Source organism: Haemaphysalis longicornis, unplaced genomic scaffold (assembly GCF_048455015.1).
Source record: "Haemaphysalis longicornis isolate Haplotype H1 unplaced genomic scaffold, Haemaphysalis longicornis Haplotype H1 scaffold_3, whole genome shotgun sequence".
In the NCBI taxonomy this organism is placed as follows: domain Eukaryota; kingdom Metazoa; phylum Arthropoda; class Arachnida; order Ixodida; family Ixodidae; genus Haemaphysalis; species Haemaphysalis longicornis.
Window position 1 is genome coordinate 213,368,090 of NW_027526335.1, and position 24,013 is coordinate 213,392,102.

The 24,013-nt window shown below is 49.5% G+C and overlaps 2 protein-coding genes across 3 annotated transcripts in view; one reads left to right on the plus strand and one right to left on the minus strand.

The window, feature by feature from the left end:
- The window catches only part of Tsp5d (Tetraspanin 5D), a 110,327-nt gene that overhangs the window by 51,596 nt on the left and 34,718 nt on the right, over positions 1–24,013 (minus strand). Inside the window, exon 1 of one of the 2 annotated variants that reach the window (XM_077705035.1) lies at positions 18,450–18,470. The exons of the other annotated variant lie outside the window; for it this stretch is intronic. The gene's annotated coding sequence lies outside the window, so the exon portion shown is untranslated. Of the gene's footprint in view, positions 1–18,449; positions 18,471–24,013 lie in introns of those variants that run through there. 2 annotated transcript variants of the gene reach the window in all.
- Positions 18,739–24,013, plus strand: part of Polr2l (DNA-directed RNA polymerases I, II, and III subunit Rpb10) — a 41,452-nt gene continuing 36,177 nt past the window's right edge. Inside the window, exon 1 of the mRNA XM_077705037.1 lies at positions 18,739–18,823. The gene's annotated coding sequence lies outside the window, so the exon portion shown is untranslated. The remainder of the gene's footprint in view (positions 18,824–24,013) is intronic.

Genomic DNA, 24,013 nt, shown 5'->3' on the forward strand with positions numbered 1-24,013 from the left:
ATTTCTTATTACATATTACGTTTACTTTTATTAACATAGCATTTCTTTGTGCGGCTAAACTGTATATGGTATACCTAACGTTGCAAACGGCTTTCGTCGTTGAGTCCACATCGAAATGATCAATAATTTAAAATGACACGCAGTTTGGACGTATCATTAGCATTGTGCAAAAGCAGCGAGCATACATCCGCATGATCGCTGCTACACCAGCTCAATACACCACCGAAAGTATTAGCTTTTTTTTTTCGAAATGAGTGAAATCCACCTAAACAGAATTTGAGATAAAAGCCAAAGTTTATTAGCGCACCTAAATGCAACGATGTCAAGCTATTATATCACCTGTTTTACGTGTAAGGTAAGGGAAGCTTGCGGCCACGAGTAATTAAAAGTTAAACAGCGTATTTGACCAACATTACGATGATAACTGTGGATTTGGCTCGTATTGAATCGGTACATTCAATCTGATGCGGAATTCTTATGAAAACTTTCAAGATTGGTACAATGAAGTTTTGGCGGGAAAGGAATTACACTTTGATAAACATATGCAGCCGGACTTCAAGAACAGTAGAACTATATATGAAGAGCACGTGAGTCTTCTTGGCAGCATAAGCAGCTCTCTTTGAATTCTACTGCAGGTTCATTTTCTTGGGCACGCCTGAAGACACTCACGAGAGAGCAATCCTTGCAGTGCTTTGCCATGAATTTCCAAAGCGCTTTAAAAAAAAGGCGGGCAATATCATCTTCTTCTTCTCCACCTTAATGGAAGGATTTGCCAGGATTGGGGGATTCGCCAGGCATTGTAAGCGGTGGCTATTTATTTATAATGAAATGTAAATATGGGAGTAAAACAAGACAGAAATGCTTTTACCACAAAGCGGCGCGGGAGACGAGATGAAATGATTGTTTCCCACCTCGCAGTTTCATTTCGTTCCCTTCGTCTTCTGTTCACTTGGTCATTGACGTCTGCAGGGCACAGATCTTCCGCCGCTCTCTTAACTGCTGACCGAATCCATGATAAGCGACATCAGAAAAGCAAAATAACTTCCGAAAACAGCCATCAAGCAGCCCGATCAGCCACGCAAAAAAGAAACTCCCAATGGGCATATGGATCGGCTCATTTTAATCCGCGATACAGTAGGATCTGTATCATTTTCAATAAAAAGTATGATCTGCGTACACGTTTGCCGGGCGGTATCTGACCTGTTTTGTTACAACTTCTTTTCTAGGGGAAGTTCCCGAGTTTCTTGTTACTGCAGTTTTATCTGACTTAATTTCGGTTTGGGGGTTTGGCTCATTTCTGGGGGGGAAAGGGGGGGGGGCGCCTCGTATGTGTTACCTCGTGGGTACGTAACACGCACTTCGCTAGGTCAATAGCACTAACCCTCGGGCATGCGTTGCAGACACGCTTTGAAGCCCATTTAAAGACTATTCTTTATTGGGATACTTAACCCGCAAATTTTGGTCTGTCTGTCTGCAGACTGTCTGTATGCCTACCCCTCGATTCAGCCACCCGGGCAAAAGATAATAAAATCCCCGAAGGAGAAGTTTGTACACTGTAAACGCAAACTAGCCGGAAATGGAGTTTTAATCAAGTAATGTGCCCTGAAAAGTACCTATAGCAAAAAATGTACTCCCTAGGCATGATCTAAAGAAGTGGACGAACCTCCATGGTAGTACCGTGGCCCATCCGGGTAGCAAAAGGGAGGATTTAGAACGACTTAACACCATTTGTGAGATGGCGTTCGGTTCCTTGTATACTACCACGTCCACAATAAACGCCCTATCTGAGGTAATCATCTCAAGCGGGCGGTCGCCATGTTAGTCTTCTGTTGTCTCCGTGCACCAGCACTTCAACCGTGGCCTAATGCTAATTAGAACGAGTAAGCAGGACGCGACGGTTGCACGCAGCTACAAAACCAATACCGTACGTATACCCGTATAGATGCTTCAACCAGCGCGATCACAGGCATAGAGCGCGGCCGTGTTGTCTCAATCTGTTTATTTTGGCGATAGGTGTTGTCAAACTCTGCACTCTAAGAAATCGGGGGAGTAGTTGAAGAGTTCAACAGTCATTGTACTCCTGCAAGCGTTGGCGCGCTCCCCTCGAAAGCTGCGGGGAGTTGGATGTAATGTTCGCTCCCATGAGGAGGCAGAGCAAAACTGACAGCGTACTCTTCTCGTGCGCGGCGGAGTGCAGCCCCAGTTCCGCTCCCGCACCAGTGAAGAGTAAAGCTGCACATCGTCTCCTCTCTCCAGTACGAAGAGTAAAATTGCAATTTCATTCTTGTCAAGTGCGGGAGTAAGCATGGAGAGGCACTCCTACCATTTACGCACACCAACTCATCAGCGATGTTTTATTTGCATACGTATATATTATATAAAGCAGTTGTGTAAAAAGCGCCCGAGTACTTCCGTCGCACATTCTAAACGTGCAAGAATAGGAATTCATGTAACGATTGCTCGCAGCGTTCAGTGACATGAATGGAGCAAGCTTAACAAAACTAGAAAAACGCATGTCTCGATTTGGTTTTGTTTCTTTGTTTTGTTTTTTCCTCTGTAATGGCTTAGTTATCGACATTTAAAAAGTTGTCAGACTATGCATCATAAAAGGTGCGCACCACGGAGGAAAGAATACTGCGCGCCGATTTCAGCGATTACGCCGATTACACCGAGGGCATCCCAGCGGCGGCGGCGCGACGGTGGACGCCGCGTCTCCGTAGCTCAGCCTGACGAAGATACGGCGTACTACCACGGCGGATTTTCCGCCACGCGATCTCGCGTCTACGGTGAAAACCGACACAGGCGGTGCACCCGCAAGAACCGGGCGAGCGACGACTGATCGCGCCAGACCGTGATGTCCCGCCAGCGCGGAACACAGGGCTGCGCTTTGTAAACCATGTGCTACGCACGAAGTGGACTTTCAAACAGACGCTTCATCCAACATGGGAAGTTCGACCTGCCCTTATCGTCATGCTTGCTTGAACACAGTACGACGCGTGCTCCCATCGAATAGGAGAAACTAGGTTTTGAGAATTAAAGGTATAATTATTGAGAAAACTGAGGTTACAGGGGATCAGGACAGAAGAGCACTGGGAGAAAACGTCTCACGCGGTGCGCAGGCGTGGGGCGACTCTCCTCGGCGAACAGCACACACACGTGACACGCTCCGGGCAAGACTCCAAAGCTCTCACTCGTTGGGATAAACATCCGGCCGCGTTCGCTGCGACGGTGGCGGTTTCAGGTGTTTCGTGCTCCGGGCTTGGCCCCTCGGCAGGCTGCCGGTGTCTGTTTTCGTTTTCGCCTTCTCGGCGCCAGCATTCTCGGCGCGAGAATTATCCGAAGCTTCGGAGACGGCTTGCTCAACATGGGAAGTTTGACCTGCCCTTATCGTCATACTTGCTTGAACGCAGTGTGACGTGTGCTCGCTAACTGCTTGCATGCCTGTGCGTCAGCGTTAGATCACGAACACGTAAGCAAGCCGTATATTAGTTCGTTCGTGCGTGCGTGCATGCGTGGAACTAGTTTTTATTTCGGACGGACATCACAGCTGCGGCGGCGCAGAGGCCGATACCGGAACTATATGCACTGTGTAGCAATGCGCGCGCAAGCCGCCGGACCAGCCGGTGTGCAGTCGCTGCCTTTGCAGGCGTCGCGCCTTAAGCTTGGGATCTTGGGATGACGACCATGGATTTATCTACCGGACGAAGAAATGCTGGCTGGAAGTGGAGGTAAGCCATTAGTTAACCTGGTATTCTTATCTTGTGTATTTAGCGAAGGAGAGTTGCTCTCTAGCTTCGGTCCGCGGAAGCGGCTAACCCTAATGTTTTCGTCACTCATTTTGACCGTTGCTTAGATTTGAAGGGCGGCTTTTGTACCCGTGTGCAAACAGCGTCGAGTCTTGCACCGTTTCAATCCCTTTGATTCGTGAAGTATTGGTATCCTAGCCGAATGTTTTCGCAGGTAAGAAGCACGGTCGCGCGAGTAGTCGCAGCGCTACCCTGTATTCTTAACTCGGCGGCTAGGGTTAGAGTGGCTGCCGTGCAGTAGCTGTGGCTACCTGCGCGGCTCCAAAGAATTTCGTACAATAGGCTGAGTGATAGGAGCGCGTCTAGCGCGTAGAAGTCACTAAAGTTACAATGATTTTAGTTACCGCCGCGCGTGCTGCAGCAGACTGAAATCCTGTCCAGACAGGTTTTTTGCGTTTTGATTTGTACTCTTAGCTCGGCGGCTAGGGTTAGAGTGGCTGCCGTGCAGTAGCTGTGGCTACCTGCGCGGCTCCAAAGAATTTCGTACAATAGGCTGAGTAATAGGAGCGCGTCTAGCGCGTGGCAGTCACTAAAATTACAATGATTTTACTTACCGCCGCGCGTACTGCAGCTGACTGAAATCCTGTACAGATAGGTTTTTTGCGTTTTGATTTGTACTCTGAGCTCGGCGGCTAGGGTTAGAGTGGCTGCCGTGCAGTAGCTGTGGCCTGCGCGGCTCCAAAGAATTTCGTCCAATAGGCTGAGTGATAGGAGCGCGTCTAGCGCGTGGCAGTCACTAAAATTACAATAATTTTAGTGACCGCCGCGCGTACAGCAGCAGACTGAAATGCTGTCCTGACAGGGTTTAGGTTTTTTGCGTTTTGAGGGCAGGCCGGCCGGAGATGGGACTGTTAAGGGGTAACTACATGCGTCTAAGCCGATGAGCGACGCGAGAAAACTCACTCATTGGGTACGGCAAACAGGTATTGTGGGCGACACAGACAAAAATTTTTTACACAGGCCGCTGACGGCGGCAACTGCGGCAGGCGACGGGCCGTCGCCGTCGCGGGCTTATACCGGCCAGAAGCAGCCCACGAGCGAGCGGCAGCAACGACGACGAATGGCATTGGCAGCAATGCAATATTTTTTTTTTTCGTTTGTCGCTGTCGCCCATAGTGTTTGTTGTACCCATTACGGTACTTTTTTCGCGTCGCTTGTCGCCGTCGCTGCGTGTGGTTTAATGTTCGAGCGTTCTGATCGTTCAATAACGAGCCTATTGGTTCTCATCAGGTGTTGCGATCTGCAGCGTGCATGCAACGAAACGTACTCGAGAATGAAGAAAACAGTAGCTATATGCCCCATAGCAACTTTTACACGCTGTACTTGTGAACGTATAATGGGCCGTACGTTGCAGTCGGCTGAGGGCAAAATCATATGCAAATTAGTCAGGGATTATAACGTTACAAAAAGAGTTCTCTTTACTTAAATTTTGTTAAATGTTTTTATACCGGGAACGATAGCGGGGTAAACAATAGAAGCTGCGGACACGTAAGCACTAATGGGTTTGGGGCGCATTGCGTAGGCAGACAGCTGTAGGGCGCGCTGTCTGACATGACATTGGCCAAGTGGCACAATGAGCGTGGCTGCATCCAAGGTCACCGCACATTCGCATGACTGCGCCAAGCAGTATTGCATTCCAATACGGGTTCAATGCGTTCTCTCGGCGCAAAAACTAATCTATCACGTCGTCAAACTCGTCAATTTTTTTTCGTTGTAGAACTTATCTTTGCTGTCCCCCTCTTTCTTCCTATGCAGGAACCACGGGAAGACGGTACTTGCCCAAAGATTTTTTTTTTCCCTGAGAGAGAACGAGATCCCCGAGGCGTCAGCAGGAGTGGCCGTCGCATTCAAGACACTTCTGCTCACATCCTTGGACATCGTGGATGAGTTCCCATTGCTGCTGTCTGTGTTTTCAAAGGGGAAGCGCACCTTGCTTCTGTAGACGTTACTTCGGCTCAAGCACGGTGCCCTGGTCTGTGCTGTTCTGAAGGCCGCCACCAACATTATGAAGCATTCAGCTAGAACGTGTTTGTTTTTAATAGCAAGTTATGCCTTTTTTAAATCTTACTAGCGCATCCTCATTTGAGAACCACCCGCCTAAAAAACCCAGTGGGAATGTTTCCGGTGGTTTCATATTGTCCCACCAACATATATCTGTTGCAAAGTTCCCGTGTCAGTGGCTTTGTATCTTTGTGTTGATTGCACCTTGTAATGCGCTAATAGTAATCCACGCTGAATAGTTTTAGTCCAAGATTTTTGTTTCGCAAAATTTATTTGTAAATGTTTTTGATGTGTCCTAAATAAGAGCTGGCTTTCCAGTCCATGTGAAGCACACTGATGTACTAAGGCCGCTTTGTTTTATGTTAATACTGTTAACTATTTTCCCACTGCTGTATTTCTACTGACGTTTTCGTGCTAATGCCAGTACCTTTTTATTTGTGGGTGTTAATGTCATTTTTATTGACTTAATTTAATGTTTGTATTTCAGTGTTATCAATTGCTTTGCTGCATTTTTATTTGTGAATTTTTCTTGGATGTATCCTCAATAGGCGTTACGTCTCCTGTGTGCATGTGGAGTAAGAACCGTTTTTATGCTGTGATATTTTAATTCAAAATAAATTGCTTTTTGTGTGAAATTGCAGAATGAACCGATTGTTGTATTTTTTTTTAAAATAAAGTCTGACCTTGTTTTTTCTTCTTTTCCATGTTTCAAAATGGCTTGTCCTGTTTTGTTTGCTTGTAACTGCCTATAGTACCATCGTGGGGATGGGGGGGGGGGAAGGGGGGGGGGGGGGGCTAGTAGCAGGCGGAGCGAAAACACGCTGTCTCGCGGGGAATAGCAGAACGCTCTTGAGGCGTAACGAGATGCTTTACAAGAGAGAGTAGTAGTACCCGTCTGCAGTATCCGGGAACGCCGAAACCAATAGAGCTTATTCACGCCTAAAGGGAGTGACGGAACGCTGCCTTGTACATGGCATAGCAATTCCCACACAGGGTTCAAGTACTCCGCTTCGACAGCAGCAAGTAAATCCCACGAGGAGTGTTTCGCCTCTCGTTTGGCCGCCACGCGCTACTCCTCGGAAGAGTCGCCCAATGCTGCCAAAGGGAGTGAAATATGGGACAAAAGTTTTTACTCCTAGACAGAGTGCCCAGCACTCCTCGTCTTCTTAGAGTGTGCTGCTAACGAAGAGGCAGTTCTCGCCGTTGCAAACAATTGCAATGTTCATCTGCTTCGCTTGCTTGCGCATACATAGACGATTTAAATTCTCGTGCCAGCGCGCCAACGCACCCGACTGCAGCGACTCAACTTGCCCTGGCGGCACGACTGGCTGCCCGGATGTAAACAGCCTCTGTGCTATCAACGCAGCGCGGCCGGTGACTCGGCGCGGCCGGAGCTTCAAGCCTCGCCTTGGGCCGTCGTTTTTTCTTATTTGTGAAGGACTAGTAGTGCCATTTGGTGGAAAGATTTTCATGTGCCCCTGTCACACGAGGAACGGCCGCAAACAGCATTTGGATACGGCGACAGGTGTGGACAGCTCGCTGGTAAGTGGTCTTTCATCAGTCGATGCGTTTGTCAAACGTTTGGATAGGGTTAACAGCGAAGTACCCGGGTACCCGTGCCGCTCACAGCTCGTACACGCACGGGCAAAGAAAAAAGCGCACACTCGTATTATTTTACTTGTTTGTGGGTTTTGGGGTATGCGTTCGCATTCTTTTGTAGGCCGGTTTGTAACAGGGCATTCGAGGTAAAATCGTTTGTCGCGCGCGGCGTCGTTTCAAAGCAACGTGACGGTTACTTGGTGCTGGCGAAAATCAGCGCAGTCAGACGGAAGCGGGAAGGAAGGTAGAGAGATCGGGAAAGAGGGCGCTAATATATAAAAGAAAGCGTAATGCAAGACGAGAAATATAACACAACCCGCCTGCATTTCTCCGAACTTCAGGACAGAGCCGCACACGGGTACGTTGTCACAAACTCGAGCGTACGACGTCTAAAAGTACCGTATATTTTTCTTTCATTGTTCAACGTGACCTGAGCCACTTATCTTCTCATTGCCGCGCATGCAGACCTGATTGTGTCCCTGTGTTTGAGCGCACAGCCATCCTTTTGCGACATAAGAACCAGCAAACGCGAGAAATTGTAGAAGCCAGCCGCATCAGAAAAGCTGGTTCCGAATGTATCAGTCATCTCTCTATCGCCCTGCTTAATCGAGAAGTCGCATATTTAGACGCACATTGAGCGCTATTTCGGTGCTTCTTCTGGGAATGCGTGTTGGGGGTGGGAGGGGGGTCTTAATCCATGTATGATGCGGTTATCTTTGCTGATTTTTCGCCTTTCGTGCGCCTCTAAGTTCGTTTTGTGGTTTTGTTACGGTTTTTTAGTATTTTCGGCTGAGTGCGCCGAGAACTGTGACGCATTGGGGGCGCGGCAATTTGGCGCTTGGGCATATAAAGCTTTGAATTGTGCAATAATAAACTAGTTGCGAGTGTGCGCTTGTGCCGTCTTCATGTGTTCTTGTCCTCGTTAATTTGCGCGCAGTTTATTTTTCGCAATGCATAATTACCAACTCGCCCAACTCGCAACCCTTTTACAGATCCTATACTCCGTAAAAATGAGTTGCCTGTCCTTTTAGGTACGGCAAAATCTCGCGCAGCGCATCATTCTGCCAGGGGGCCATATCCTAATGTCAATGCACACACTATGAAACCAGCTTGCACTTAATGCGTCACATTGTCTGCTGATAAGCATTTTAGATTCGCCCCTCTCATCATCATTCACTTCGTGGAGATGGCGGGATTTTCTTTCATAGCTTGTTGTCACTGCAGTAATTAATAGCAGAATCAGTCCTACAAATCACAGAAACGGTTCGTTTCACGTTGAAAATACTCACAGTAACACACTTTGCACCACACGGAGGAACAATCGGTTGCAGTGATGAGGCATAAGGGTAACTTGTTCTTAAAGGGTCATTGAAGACAACCAGCGAGTTGATTTCAAACGGAAGTCGGACCTCCGCATAGCCATTTCAGCATTTATTTAGTGCCAAGATGCCTTAAGTGCTGAGAAATCGCTGTTCAACTGCTCATCAAACGTGACGCAAACACGACTGCAGTCGCTGTTTGCATCAGGATAAACGGGAAGCAAGTGAAGCAGCGGTGATTAATAGCAGTATACAAGCAACTGAATACAACATTACCACGTACCAAGCAGTTTGGTCAGTTCCGGTCAAATCGCTCATGCTTCCCCAAACTCCCCTGTCATTTGCCGTTCGAGACCACTAAGCAAAATGTTTCTGCATTGGACCTGTGATCAGTATTTACGCTTCACTGAAGAAAAACATTGGCCTTTTGAGGCCTCGCAAGTTTTGGCGTCGAACGATTTTCTCATGCGTAGCTCGCATGCTCCCTTGGAAAGCGGTACTGCCACCCCAAGTATGGACGAGTAGCACCATCCAGCGGCAGCCAAGAAAGAAGTTGTGCGCGTCAGGCCACTTAAGCCCTTCCGGTGAAAACGTGTTTTTGCTAGTTTCAACCTTATTTTTAAAAAAATGCCAGGTGTAAGAGGGGTATAATAGTGTTCTCCGTGAGCTAATCTATCAACCTTAGAGAGACTTGCATTTTAACTTCCCTGTCATTTAAAGTTGTGCTCGAGTATATTGTGCGGAAGTAATATCTTTTTTATTGCTGCAAAAGCCACGATGGTTAATGTACTGGCACTTGGTTTTATGAAGCCTTTGCATTCCTAATTTAAGTACTGAAATTCGCAGGGAACCTGGCATAACAATTTTGTTACTGTACCGAATTATCAAGTTCATTTAACCATAGTGTCGTCTTGAATTTTACATGTGGGGCATCTTTTTTTCTTTTTTGCTTTTTCAGGTAGATGTTCCTTTGACTCCCTGCCTGCATTCCGCGAACGGGGAAATTAGCCTCCGCATAGATGGCCAGAGTGTCTTGACTGCATCATCTTTAGTGGGAGGACTGTGTAGTCTGTTTGCATCGTTCTGGGTTTTCAACATTCAATATCCCAAGAAGGCACACAGAGCTCTAACGTTTGTGGAACATGCCTTTTTGGACCTTGCCAGCACCAAACCACGTGTGAAGGATTTAGAACTAATTAACTTTTATCGCATCAATATCCCTCACCAATATTTTATTTGTTTTCAATCCTGTAATCATTGGATAGTAGTTTAAAGAATTTCGTATTATGTTTCTGACGTTTTTTTTTTACTGAACAGGGGATATTTGATGGGCCCTTCTGTATGCTGATAATACAGCTATCTTTTAGTGAAGCAATAATATTAACCAACTAATATAACTTGAAACAATTATCTAAATAATGTTGGCAACTGGTGCCAAATGAATCAACTCAAAATTATCGGAAAAACACGAATTACATGGCTTTTTCTTCTCACTCTGAAGAAGCTGTCGCGATACCACCTATTCTGTTCTATATCCTTGCAATTAACCCCTCAGACTGAATCACTTTTCTTGGCGCATTTGTGTCTTTATCAAAACGCACTGGTATTTGCCGCAGCATATTTCTCGTTCTTTATATTACTCCTTTATCCATAGCCATCTCATTGCTGTCTGTCTCCTACATCATTTATCTCTTGTGCCTTTACCATCTACAAAATGCTCGTTACCTTTCAATATCAAATCGTTACACAGCTCTCGCTCATTTCACCACCAATTGAAAAAATTGTTTGTTGTTGTAAACCACTGCAACCATTTTTTTCACTTTGTGTACTGAGTACTGATGCGTACTGATAAGTACTCACGCGTTCTCAATCCTCTAGTATTATATAATGATGTCACTTACCATGCCGTTGTGTTTGTGCCTATATGTTTTTCGCGTATTTCCAGTTCTTGTAGTAATATTGTTTCTACAGTTTGTTCAACTAGCACACAGATCGCTCATTTCACCACCAACTGAAATTTTTTTGTTGTTGTAAACCACTGCAACCATTTTTTTTCACTTTGTGTACTGAGTGCTGATGCGTTCTGATAAGTTCTGATAAGTACTGACGCGTTCTCGATCCGCTATTATTATATAATGATTTCACTTACCATGTGGTTGTGTTTGCTCCTATCTTTGTTTTTCGCGTATTTCCAGTTCTTGTAGTAATATTAATTCTACGGTTTGTTCAACTAGCATTCTATTGCTGTCTTCCATTCCTAACTGGCGTGTTTTTAGCAATTTACCATTTTTGCTTTCTTATAGGAGGTCGCCCTAAGTTTTTATTTCGGAGCCTCCTTGTGTACACCATGTACCATGTAAACTTATATGCGAAAGTTCGTTTGAAATAAACCTGAAACCGAGAAAAACGTGTGAAATCAGTACTCCCGCAGGGAACTAGAAACTCTCCCTTGTGGCCTTGAAAAAACTCCTTTCGGAAGGCCTACAAAACCGCCCCAACTTTGCAAAACTCCATTCAAAAGAAATATATGCTTCCCTTGAACCTCCTAAAAACTCCCCTCGCGAGGCCTACAAAACGTAAAACTCCATGCAAAAGAAGTAAATGCTTCCCTTGAACCTCCTCAAAACGCCCCTACAATAACATAAGTACTTCCCAAGGGAGCCATAATAGGCTCCTATTCAACCGCCGAAAAAGTCCATAAACATCACTTAAAAACGCCTTGAGGAAGTAAAGAATACTCCATTTTGATCTCCTTAAATTCTCCCTAACATTTCTTAACACTCCCTAACTACCTCCTTTCTATCACCTAAAAACACCGTTTTGAGGAGGTAAACAAAACCTCCCTGTTCCATGTAGTAAAAAAAACTCCTACAAGGAGGATCACTAGAGGACAGGCGAAAAAGAACCTCTAGGGAGTATATGGGTGGAAAAAAAGTTTAGAGTGTACAGCCAAAACCTCTCGGAAGAAGTAAATCCGGAAACATACTCTGAAACTTGCCAACATTCTTTGGCAAAAAGAAACCATTAGGCATATTTAACGCAAAACATAAGTGGTATTTGCAGTGCTCTCTCAATCTAAAATACATGGCTGCTTGATTTTCGCGATAGCAAATGAAAAACAAAGCGTCGAAAACAATGTTTTGATCCAGAAATACAAAGGAGGGGTCGCGCCCGAGCCTAGACCTCGTGGCGGCATCCCAAGAAGTCCAACAACTAAAGCTTCCAGCAGATGGCCCGCGAGCCGTGGAGCGCGGGAAAATTTAACTGACTTGAGCAAACCTCCACTGTGGTTATCACGGTAGGAGCGAGAGGGCAGGGGAAGAGCGTGACGGGTGGGTGGCGGAGGGAAGAGAGGCATGCACGTGGCGGCAGAAGACATTTCGACGACATTTGCAGCGAAGAGAGCAGATCGGGCAATTTTAAGTGCAGAGAACTTTAGGGGCTCGCACTGTCGTCGTAGCTCGCTGTAACGCTCAATTTCAAGCGACTGCCGGAATCAGGCGACATAGCAAGATAAGGGACCCAAGTAGAGCCCGGCGTACCCGTCGTATAGGGCGTCCCGCGCAGAGGCTTCGAAAACTACGCGGTTTAAATAGTCATAATCGTTCCAACCTCGTGAACCGCTGGCGCATGTAATACATCTCCACAAACAAAACTGCAGATACATTTGAGGCAAAACATACGTAATTAAGGAACGCTCGTTGGGTTGGTTTTTACGATAGTAAGCGAAAAAAAGTGGCAGTGAACCACCGGCACGTGCCGGAGGAAAAGCAAGCACAAAAAGAACAGAACTCCCGCGGCCGCAGTTTCAGGCAGGGGGCGCGCGAGCACTGCGAAGGCGGGGAATTTGAAATGCATGCATGGGGTGGTAGAAGTGAGCGGTTAACGGCGCTGCAGCCCATCATGGCGAATCACTGCTCTGCACTTCCGACAGCTTTCACGCTGAGTGGAACGGCTTTTTTTTTACAATGGGTACCGATTGAAGACGTTAGAACGCAAAGCGTGACGCTAGGCCCAACGCCCAAATTTTAGGCTTAACGTTAGGTAACCTTCAGCTGGAACCTTACGACGTCCCAGCGACGTCCCCTGCATTGTACGTCGATCGCGGGTTTTAGTTGACAGAGCTGAGCCCAAGAAGGTTAAGGACAACTTTGTCCTACTTAGTTAGACCTCAAGGCGGGACGTTAGGCCTAACTACGGGGCATCGCATACTCGCATCTCTCTCTACTAACAACCGGAAGCGACGAACAACGGGAAAGTAGGGGTGGCTTCAGAAAACAGGCTTCACCAAGCGTTTGAGATTAAGACTCCACACCTGTGATGAGCTCCTGCCGTGGAGCATCGCACTTGGAAAACACAAACGCTCAGCCGAAGTAGGCTAATGGTGATTTCCCACTAAAAATACGCGGCGAAGAAGAAACCGGCGGAGTACTGTGCGAGAGGGTGGCAGTAGGCACGCTGGAGGCAATTTGCAGAAGCTTTCAACGCCTGCCTCGACAGCGATACGGCCGCGTGTCGAAACGGAAGCACTCTCCGGGACCGAAGAACTTTCAGCAGCGAGACAGGCTGGCGCTATCACACGCGCAAACAGGCGGAGCTATGAAATGAAAGAGCAGCCGAGTCCCGCGACGCCGAGGCCGCGCGTACCGCTTCGAAGGGATGAAAACAGCGCGACAAACGGTAGACAAGAAATGAGAAACTTGAGCTGCTGGAAGCGTGCCGCTGCTATTTCGAAGCCCGCGCCACACATGCGCACAGGCATTGACAAACCTTCGCATGCGCTACGGGCGCTGCCCGCAGCGATGCAGTTTCGCCGACGTTGTCAGGCTCTTCGGTTGCAGTTCACTGCATACCTCGGTGGTGCGCACGGCCGACCACCCAAAAGAGGCGCTGCCATGGGCACGAGTTAACACGCGTTAACGAGTGAAAGCGTTATGTTGAAGCCGTAAAGACGAGTAAAGACGAGTTAAAGAATTAACGAGTCAAGGTTTCACGTGTCCTCAGAAGGTGGCTTTGCACGAGCACGGCATCGACTGAACGACACGAAAACGCAAGGAAGGCTCAGGGCAACCGTGTACAAAAGATGACTAATGATGACCAAATATATTTAACGGTTCTTTATTTCTTGTAACCAGTGTGCACCTTCATATTGTTACATTGCTATGAAACTTCCAAATTCGATCCCCCCCCACCCTTATGTAATGCCTTCGGGCCCTTCAGGTTGAATAAATGAAATGAAACGAAATAATCGAAATTAGTGATTTACCGCAGTGATTGTTGAGGTGGGAACTAAGTTGCATTAAGATGTATTAGGTTGGATTAACTACTGATAAGTGACAGACAGCAACGATCACTAAGGTGGGATTAAGGTGGGTTAAGACGGGATTATAGGGCTGCGGGGGTAACTCGGTAACGGAAGGGAAGCCGCTTACTCCCACTGTGTTTCTTGGCAGTATTCGTAATGCGTGCATGAGAGCGCGACTGGCGCGTCACTTGGCTCGGTTATAGAAACATTAGTGTTTTGACAGAACGCCATCACTCCCACTGAGAATGCCTTTGCTTTAATAGTAACGGGTACCGAACGTCCCGCTGTCAATAGTTTGAGTGACACGTCGGCTGAACCTGTTCGTTACATTTGACTCCGAAAATCCCCCTCTATCAAACTTATAACGAGGTGCACGTCGTAAACATCCCACTCGCGAGGGGCACGGTCAAATGCAGAGCATTTTCGGGGGGCGCACGACGTTAAGCTGACTCCGACGACAGCATCTGAAGAGAGCGCAGGCGATGACTGGATTGGAGCCCCGCACATACCCGATTTTATCTGGTTCGAAAGAAATTGACAGCGAGAGCGAACGCCGAGAACCGCCCCATCACGGCACGACCGCGCCACGACCACGCCACAACTGTTGTTGCTCCCGCGCCAAACTACGACGCATGCGCGCCCCACCTGTTGCTGAACGCGATCCGAGTACGCAGAGAACACGCGAGGAGCAGCGGAGAGCAGGCGAGGAGGAGTGGGGGAGAGGGCGCACCTGGAAAGGCTGTTGCGGACGCCGAGGCACGCCGACAACGCCGGCTGACATCGTGAGTTAAAGAAATGCTCTGCATTTAAAACGCGCCATTCGCAGATCCGCGTAACCACGAAGTGAAGGCAGGAACACGTCGTCAAGATTCCCATCGGCTGAGAACGGACCTTCCAATGAAAATAAGAAAAGAGTTCGTATTTTCACACGACTGCTTATACTGCCACTGGGAAAGTGTTTTCCCAGCAACGCCTCCGTGTAAAGAAAGTAGCGAGTGGACATACAAGGGGCTCGGTTTAAAACTTCGCATCTGTAAAGCTGGCTTTCCCACGCCGTGTATCGCAGTGAAGCCTACTGAGACCGCCTTGAACTGGAACGGTTTCTTTATGACGTAACCACGCGCGAGCAGTACGTCTCGCTTAATTCAGTGTCGCCGAGTTTTGTACTGCCCAGTTTAGCGTTGCTGAGTGTATGACATCGCGAGACGCGAGAAGGCTTCACTGCAGCGAGACGCCGGGCATACTCGGGAAGAAGTTACGAACGGCAATGGCTCATGTACGGTATCACTCCGCCTAAGCGACGGACCCGGGTGTCAACGGGCGCGCGCGTTTTGAAAGGAGATTGCTATGAACGCGTGATGTCGTCTGCCTTTTCTCACGTAGTCTGCTCGTCGTCGCTGCGGCAGGTTATAAGCATATTAAGTCCGAAAATCACGGAAACGGCTCGTTCCCTGCTCAAAATACTCCCAGTAACGCGCTTACTTGTGCCGCGCTGAGTAACATCCGGCCGCGGTTATGAGGTACAGCGGCAACTTCCGTTGCCGTTCTTGCTTCTGTCTGGCTGGTTGCCGTTCTGGTTGCCGTTCTGTCTGGCCGTCGCGTACGCGGGTACGCGACGGCCAGACAGACGTTAGGCCTAACGTCACGCTCTGGGGTCTATAGCGTAGTCAGCTCATTTGAAAAAAAGTGCTTATTGTACTGACTGCACGCCAAGAACGGTAGCTCCGTGCTTTTCAAACGAGCACCTTCTCCCACCGCACTAAATGGCTCTCTATATATATATTCCCACTACACATGCCACCTGTAGCTCTGAGGAGTGGGACGTTCTTCCATATGGCTGCGCGACCATGGCACTCGCGTAGTTCGGGAGAAAGCTCCGACCTCGGTGATCAGCTGTTGACGCTGTAGAGCTCAGGGAGAGGGGAAAACTCCTCGGCACTGCTGTCAGTGATAAGCGTGACATGTCTGTTCCCTCTCTCAACTGCGGATGCCGGTTGACCCAATGGATCTAGTAACGTTGGGTTGACCTTGTAAGACAGCGAAGCGAAACGCTAGGCCTAAGCTCCGGCGCGTATCCGATACACACCCACAGGGTAGCAGCGCACGTCCGCAGTGCTGTGAGGCCGACATTTTAAGCGGTATACAGGGATGGACACCATTTGTCAAAGTTTTCTAGGCCAATCCTCTAAGCCTACCCGATCACAAAGAATTCAACGAACAATCTTTGCTTTTAAATGTTGCAAACATATTTTTGACAGTAAGAAAGAAGAAAGGTGTTTTCTCTAGCTTTCCGGCATAAAACATTTCAGCCGCGCTCGGGACATAAGCTTGTACATTCAATTTTTGCAGCCAGTGCGTTTCCGGGTTGGCCTAGAAAATTTTGACAAGGACTGTACACCCTGCGACAGCGCACGCGCTGCTACATACGCTGCAGCAAGAAATATATATGTACTTACGAGTCCTGTGAGCGACACGCGGAAGCAAAGTGTCACCTTTGCTTCATAAGCAGGAATGCATGAAGGCTGGCTTAGCACGACGACACTCCGTAAGTGGCGCACGGCAACTTTTTGTCAACCTTTTTAACGTCGATTGCCGTAACCGCCCATTTTCACAGCGAAGTTGTGTATGGACACACTCCTGCGGTGGTCGGTGTCTGCTTGTCTCCGCGCCGCGTCTACACGAAAAAAATTCTCGCCTACAGTTTTGCGCGAGTGCTCGGTATAGCTCCCATTCTAATGTATATATATAGTACAAACTCGGTTGAGACGAACTTCGTCACTAAAACGAACACTTTCGCTCTCTTGTAACGTGCACAATGCAAAAAGTCCCCTTAAGACGAATTTCTGATACAGTTAAACGTGGATATATAACGGAGTTGACGTTACATGCAGGTTTTCGTGACATGCACATTTCGAGTTTAAGGCTCGCGCGAATAAAGCAGAAACGAAATTAAAATGCCACAGATCAGTGACGGTGAACTCACCCTTGAAGGATTTATTTCACAGTAAAAAACTGCGTGATTCAAGCCTGCTGCTTTCCCACGAACTTAGTCACTCCAGGGCACTCCGAAGACGCAAGGTCACTTACCCCGTATTCACAAACTGAAGCTTCTTTTTTTTTTTTATTCCTTTTGACACTTTTCGGTGCCTAAACCCGTTGCAAGGAACAAACGCATGCTGAAAGGGCGCCTTTCGCTAACCTGATGCTCTTTGCCGCAATCAAGATTGTTGAGAGGGATACACGCGTACCTGCAGCGGTTCTGCTTTCTCGCCGGCTTAGACAGCATTTAAGATTGCGAGCTTGCCTTGAAAGGCAAAACATCGCGTTTATTTATTTATTTTTCTGGCAGAATTCATCACCGACGAACTGCCACAGCACAGGTGGCAGTGGAGACGCGCGACTACACGCCGACAGGCAAGGCCTATAGCACGTAACCGACACCGCACTCACACGTGGAAAGGCACGCTAGCTTGCGGTGCGGGTGAAGTTGGCTAAATTAGTGTACTTCTCAAGCCGATTTTTCAGAAATAGTGCAAAAAACAATGGTTCATCAGCGTAGCGAATTCGTTACATCAAAGGAGGGTTACGCAACGCCTTCGTGACGTATAGAGGTCGCAAACACATGGGTTTCAATGAAGCTGTCAACGGGGAATCGAAAACCTTCGCTAAATTCAGGAATTCGTTACATAGAGGTTCGTTACATCCAGGTTTAACTGCAATACAAATATTCACGGTCCCTTAGCTATTAACGGGAGTTCACTGTATCTTGAAAACACGTGCTAAAATTCCCAGGTCAGGCGCCAGTTGAACCGATATATTCACACCAGACGGGAATTCCGAAAAGTGTACAACTTCAATGTGACCTGACCCATTATGACAAGTAGGTGAAACTCAGCGCAAAATACGCAGTAGCCTTAGGGGTCGATTGCACTACGATTTGCTGGCTTTTTTCGATCAAAGGGGCCACGTAATCTTCTCTCGAATTAAAAGGAGCACCCGCGCAACAACAGAGTGCCGACCTTATACTCTTCATTGAAAGAAAAAAATGCCACTCCTGAAATATGGTCGCCTATACAAGCCATATGACGTCACCTTTAAAGTCGAAAGCGTTAAAAGGCGATTCCTTTCCCGATCAAAAGAGAACCGATGATGGGCATCCTCGGTTGCCCAAAAAGAAAATGAAACAACAGCCTTTCCACGTTTTAAAGCGAAAGCTTACTGAGTGGGAGACTGGTTTGATGACCGAAAAACTTTGAATACATCTCCGCAGGACACATGGCGCATGCGTGACAGTGTCAAAACGGTTACTTGAGAATCGGGAATGGAAAGGAGCGCTTCTAGATAAGGCGCATCGAGACAGAAGGAGGAGGAGGAGTATACCCAGGTATCGGTATACATTTAGATGGTGCGTTTACTTACTGCGCGAGAAATCGTCGCATGGGTTCCTTCTTCGTTTGCGATTTGGGTCTTCGAAGGTACGCCGATCAATCGGACGCATTTCCGGCGAATGTTGGGCGCAATTTTATCTTCCGCGCTTCTCTCGACTTTCTTTCGGAAGAGAATCCGCCCCACGTGACAAGGGCGTGACCCGCCGTCGCCGTCCTTCACACGAGGCGGATCCCGCTCCCCAAGAGCGACAGCGGCCGCGCAGAGCAGGGGCGAAGCGCGTTCGCAGCGCTATTGTTTGCAGCGGCGAAAGGAGAGTTGTGTGTCGCGTGACAGACGAACTTGACGGCCGGTGAGTGGAACAGGTGCGCACCAGCCGATCGCAGCTCTCACCCGGGGAAGCTACGGTGAGTGTCACCAGCCTGCTTGTCGAAGTTAGCGCCAACAGAAAGCGAAACGACAGACAAGAAAGAGACGCCTTCAAAGCGCGCAAGCACCTTGGGCGCCCTGACACTTTTTTCCGCACTGTGGTCGTAATTTAGCCAACTGCCCCTCACTTCAATCGTGTAGCAATTCGGTCATTCCCCGCTCAGTGAGGGGGAGAAGGACGATCATAGTGGCTACCATGTGCGCTGTCATATGTCATATACGTAGTGTACTCGCCCAGGGAATCGCTGCTATAGGAGACAGGCATGCACACACCCCATTTTGGTGATGAAAGGACGCCGCGTGCATGGTCTCAAGTTGCGACGGTCTATTTGTCGTGCTTTCCACGATCCCCCTCGACAATCCAGTGCACGCCTAAGTGCGCCCCCACACCAAAGCAGGCTGATTGATTGATTGGTTGATTGCAGGGCTTAACGCGCCGACGCAACGCAGGCGATGAGACACGCCGTAGTGGAGCACTCCGGATTAATTTTGACCACCTAGGGATCTTTATCGTGGTGGAATACAGAAGCGCTAAAAAAAAACAAGGACGAAGGAAGAAGTAGACAACACGTTGTCTACTTCTTCTAGACAAGTGTTGTCTACTTCTTCCTTCGTCCTTGTTTTTTTTTTTTTTTTTTTTTTTTGAGCGCTTTTGTATTCCACCACGATGAACACATACCAACTAGCCCAACTTTCCGTTCTTCTGTAGGGATCTTTAGCATGCGCCGAAATCTCGTACACACGGGCATTTTTGCTTTTCGCCTCCATCAGAAAAGCGGCCGCTACGGCCGGGAATCGAACCCGCGTCCTCGTGCTCAGCAGCGCGACGCCTTAGCGACTGAGCCACCGCGGCGGGTACCAAAGCAGGCAGCTTCGTCATGGTAGCTAGCTGTATGCGCTGCCGTGCTGGTGCACCATGAAGTGGTGCGAGGTGCTCTGAGTACAGCCGGTAAAAGGCTTGTCTATAACACAGCGTTCGTACTCTCAGCCCTATCCTGCCCCGCCGGAGCGGGATTTGAATAAAACTACTGCGGAATTCTGAAATCTTAGCCCTTCGCTTTTGCCTCCGACATGTTTGGAACGAGTATGTTTGGACAGTTTTCAGATGTAGCTGGTTGAAGTTGAAATCGCTGTTATAGACAAGCGTTTTACCGGCTGGACATATCGCGCTTGTTGCTGTTTGCCACCTAGATGCCAGAAAGCGGCGTATGATGACGAAGGACAGCAGGGTTGGCTCAGTAAGGCAGCGTCCCGTTGAAAAGGGCTCGTTTCGAGGCTGGTTCCGGTTAAAACCACTTGCAGGTCATTTTTCAGCGGCCCGACGGTCCCGTCGCGAAGCCGGTAGTCTGCGCACAGTGGCGGGCGGGGTCATGCCAGAGTCACTAAAACCTTTGTTTGGTGACGCCGAGCAATGATACTGTCAGCTTCATACTCTCGGAATATCGAAATACGGGGCGACAGGCCGGCACCTTAGGGAGTGCCAACTGCTGGCCGGCAGCGCTGCTCGGCGTGTCTGCTCTCGTTTCGCCGCAGCGCCGCGCGTCCCTGCGGTGTAGGCCACCGTCGGGGGTACGTGCGACGCTTCCTGGCTCGCATCGCGTGTCCAGCGGGCGCGCACGCGCTGGCCACTCTCCGTCGTACAAGCGCCCCTTCTGTTGATAAACGTGGATCCATTGAAGTTATCACAGAAGACCACAGTTAACCTTCCCCACAACGATACCGCGGTTTTGACGCGCAGCACGGCGTTCGAAAGCCACTCACGCTCGTCTTCTCCACAAGAGAAGAGACGGGTTCACAGGGCGGCACTGCGGCCGGCCGCCCGTGTAAAGCGACTGCACTGGTCGTGCGGCCCACACTGTCAGGATCGCCCACGCGTCAGCGGTGCCCTGCCGCACAGGTGAACGCGTCTGGGCGGCACACGCGCATGCACAGCCGTTACTGCACACCGGTGCAGCAGCAGATGGCACGGGGTCGGGGCGGCACAGAACACCCGCCGTGACGTGCATCACAATGCCGCTAAGGTCCCAGTAAAGCATGTCGCTGGGACAGCTAGTTTTGCATGCTCGAGCGTAAAGCTGCGCACAAGGAAGGGGCAGTGAAAAAGGAACGAGGTCTGCTTGCACGGCTTCCTTTGAGCAACAGAGCAGTCGGCGTATCATTAAAAGCGGCCGATACGTTCCTCCCAACGCACGGGGAACGAAACCCTGCTCCGTTTTTGAAAATCGGCTGGTGACAGTCTGAAAATCTGAAGAATAGACTCAAGACTGCGACAAAGGTGAAATTCCTTACCAAGCCTTAGTTTTCGAATGAACCATCGTTCAGGTGTTGAATAAATCGAATCGAATCGAAAGCCAAACGAACTAGCAAGAATTCCCTGATTCTCGCGATTTGATCATTCCGGCTTACGATCTCTGACGAGCAGAGTACACCGACCGGCGACGAATGTGTTCGTTTATTTGAGCAGTTGGAAAAAAAGACTAAGACACATCCGCACTCGATGCATTTCGCGACCAGTCCGATTCCTTCCACTCGTTCCCGCTCGCAGCTGCGTTATCGCGCAGGCGCAACAGCTGTCTCGCGTTGAGGGTGCGAACACGCACGTAGAACACACTCTCACCCTCCATGGAAACAGCATGGCCAACTTGCGCGAGTGTGGAAGAGGCTAGGAGCTATCTGCCACCTCCACGTCTTCTCCGGAGGAAGACGATGTATCATACGCGCACCAGAGTCCACACAAGCTAGCGCACTTCTCTAAAACCAAGCTGTACTCGGGAACGAGTTCCAAAAAAAAAAAAAAGAAATCTCGTCCAGCTCGTAATCGGAGGTGGAGAACGTCACTCGCTGGCTGAGCTTCCGTGGAACGCCGCTTAATCACTGCCTACAATGAAGGGTGATATCGTGATAATTCGGCTTATCTCGCTCTGGATGCGATCACGAGCATGGTAAGGACACTTACGAATGGACACGCTTTTCCCTTGACATAACAACACAAAAAACGTCGTTTCAAATCGCGCGCCATCAGCGGCAAAGGGTTCGCACAACATCCGACAGATGGCGACGAGTGTACTGGCCAGTAGGAAGACGCAGTGAAACATCCCCCTCGCGAGGGGCACGATCAAATGCAGAGCATTTCCGTGGGCGCACGACGTTAAGTAGTTTGCGTTACGTTAATGTTGTTGCACTTGTGGCAACTGCTGACGAGAGAGAGCTCGTCAGCAATAATTTGAATGAGTCAACGATATAAGGCGCGTTCGTAGCGTCCCGTTCTATGTCGGCTTTGTGGCGCAGTGGGTAGAGCACCATGTACATTGCGTTCCGCCCGCAGGGTCGAGGGATCGAAACCTGGCGCCGGATAGTATTGTCGCGAAGCCCCGGTTCCATTTGCTTTTTTCAATTTTTTAGCATCCCTCTTCGGCCACCGAGGCCCCGCTTTCCTAAGAAACGTGTTGCCGAGTGTGTGTTGGCCCGTCGGCCGACCAGGAGACGACGGGGAGCGAGCAGGCGCCTCGGCTTCTGTTACCTCGGCCGCGGCGTTCCATGCTCCCCCGTGGCGTGTGCGCTAGTCGCGTTCGGGCTCCGTGTCTCCAGTGTTCTTCCGACGACTTTCCCTTTCACCCTGTTTACTTTAGTGCGTTTTGTCTAACTACTTGCTCTACGCCCGTAAATTCTCCAAGCGCGCGTTTTCGAGTCGAAACCTTGTGTCTGTGTTTTTGGTCCTTTTCGCTTTGGCGGGGACATGTCTGATTGGAGCTTAGAAGCGTCTTCCTGATTGGCTGCGGGTGTGCCTTAGCCTTTTCCCACGCGGTCCGCACACGCTAGGATGCGCTTTTTCCCCCAATGCGTCCCCCCAAGGCAAATATAACGCGGCCCCTCTGGCGCGAGAGGGAGAGCAACACCAGGAGAGCCGCTTGCTGCCGATCGTCGGGGCCAGACGCCGGGAGCCCTTCGCCCGCCATGTTTCGTTAAGTACTCTGAATCTTTTGAATGCCTTTTTCATCTATGTAATAAGTGTAATTGTCTCAAGTTTGTATGTGCTAAATGTCATCAATGTCATCCGTAAAGTAAACAAGTTAACCCTAAAACTTCTTCGACGTCTCGACTTCTTCCTTCCGATCTTCATGCTACAGTAGCGGCAGTATGTAACCAAAAATACTACGTTACAGTATTTTCCTTTATATAGTGTAGGGGGAGGGGTGCGGACAACGACGGTGCGGACTACGACGGGACAACGCGGGTGTCATCGTGAGTTACTGAAATGCTCTGCATTTAAAAGAAAAATTCCCCCGCATTTCCCCGAGGGGGAGAATGTGAAAGTGCGAATGCACGGTTGTCGGCCCGCTTGCGGCGCTTGCGCTCGGCCCCCGCAGCCCACCGCCTCGCCGCCTTCTCTTCCATCGGGTTTGTAGTATCACGTGTACACCACGCAGTTATCAAGCCGCTATAACGCCGCTGAGTCGCCAACGCACGCCGCTGACGACGTAGTTTGAATGCGTTAAAGATATAAGGCACGTTACTGACAATATCAGCGTCGCGTCCGTGGCTTATTCGGTAGAGCGTCGGGCTGCGGCCCGCAAAGTCCTCGGATCGAAACCTGGCGCCGGATGCTGTTTCTTCTTTAAAGAGCACTGCGGACGCCGCCGCCGCCGACGCCGGCGGTGGATGGTGGACACAAAACGACAAAAGGAGGTAGCAGAAAAGGGCCACTCGGCTCGTGTGGGCGCAACGCGCGAAGCAGGGAGTGGCGAGATGTGCACGCGGCGTTGATCCCGGCCACCTGTCGAGCCCCCGCTCGTGCCGGGCAGCCCTCCCACGGGAGCACGTTCATCTCGGTGCGCATCTGCAAAGCGCAGACGACATCCACGCCGGAGCGGGCACGCGCCGAGAAGCAAAAGGGACACCCGACGCTGCTGCCGGAGGGAGGCGTGCCCTGCGCGTGTGCGTGTCGCGCTGTTGCTGCAGCAGACTCTCTTTGAAGGGCGACGCGACACCACCGGAGACGCTGCAGCCGCGCGCAGGGCGCTGTTGCGAGCGCACCAGCTGCCACAGTCGGCGGAGAAGAACACGTGACCTTTCTTGGCGCGGCGTTGGTTGCGCGCCTGCATTTCGACGCCGGGCTCTAAGGGATTCGCGAGCTCCCTTCATCAACTGCTAAGGAAGAGGCGATTGAA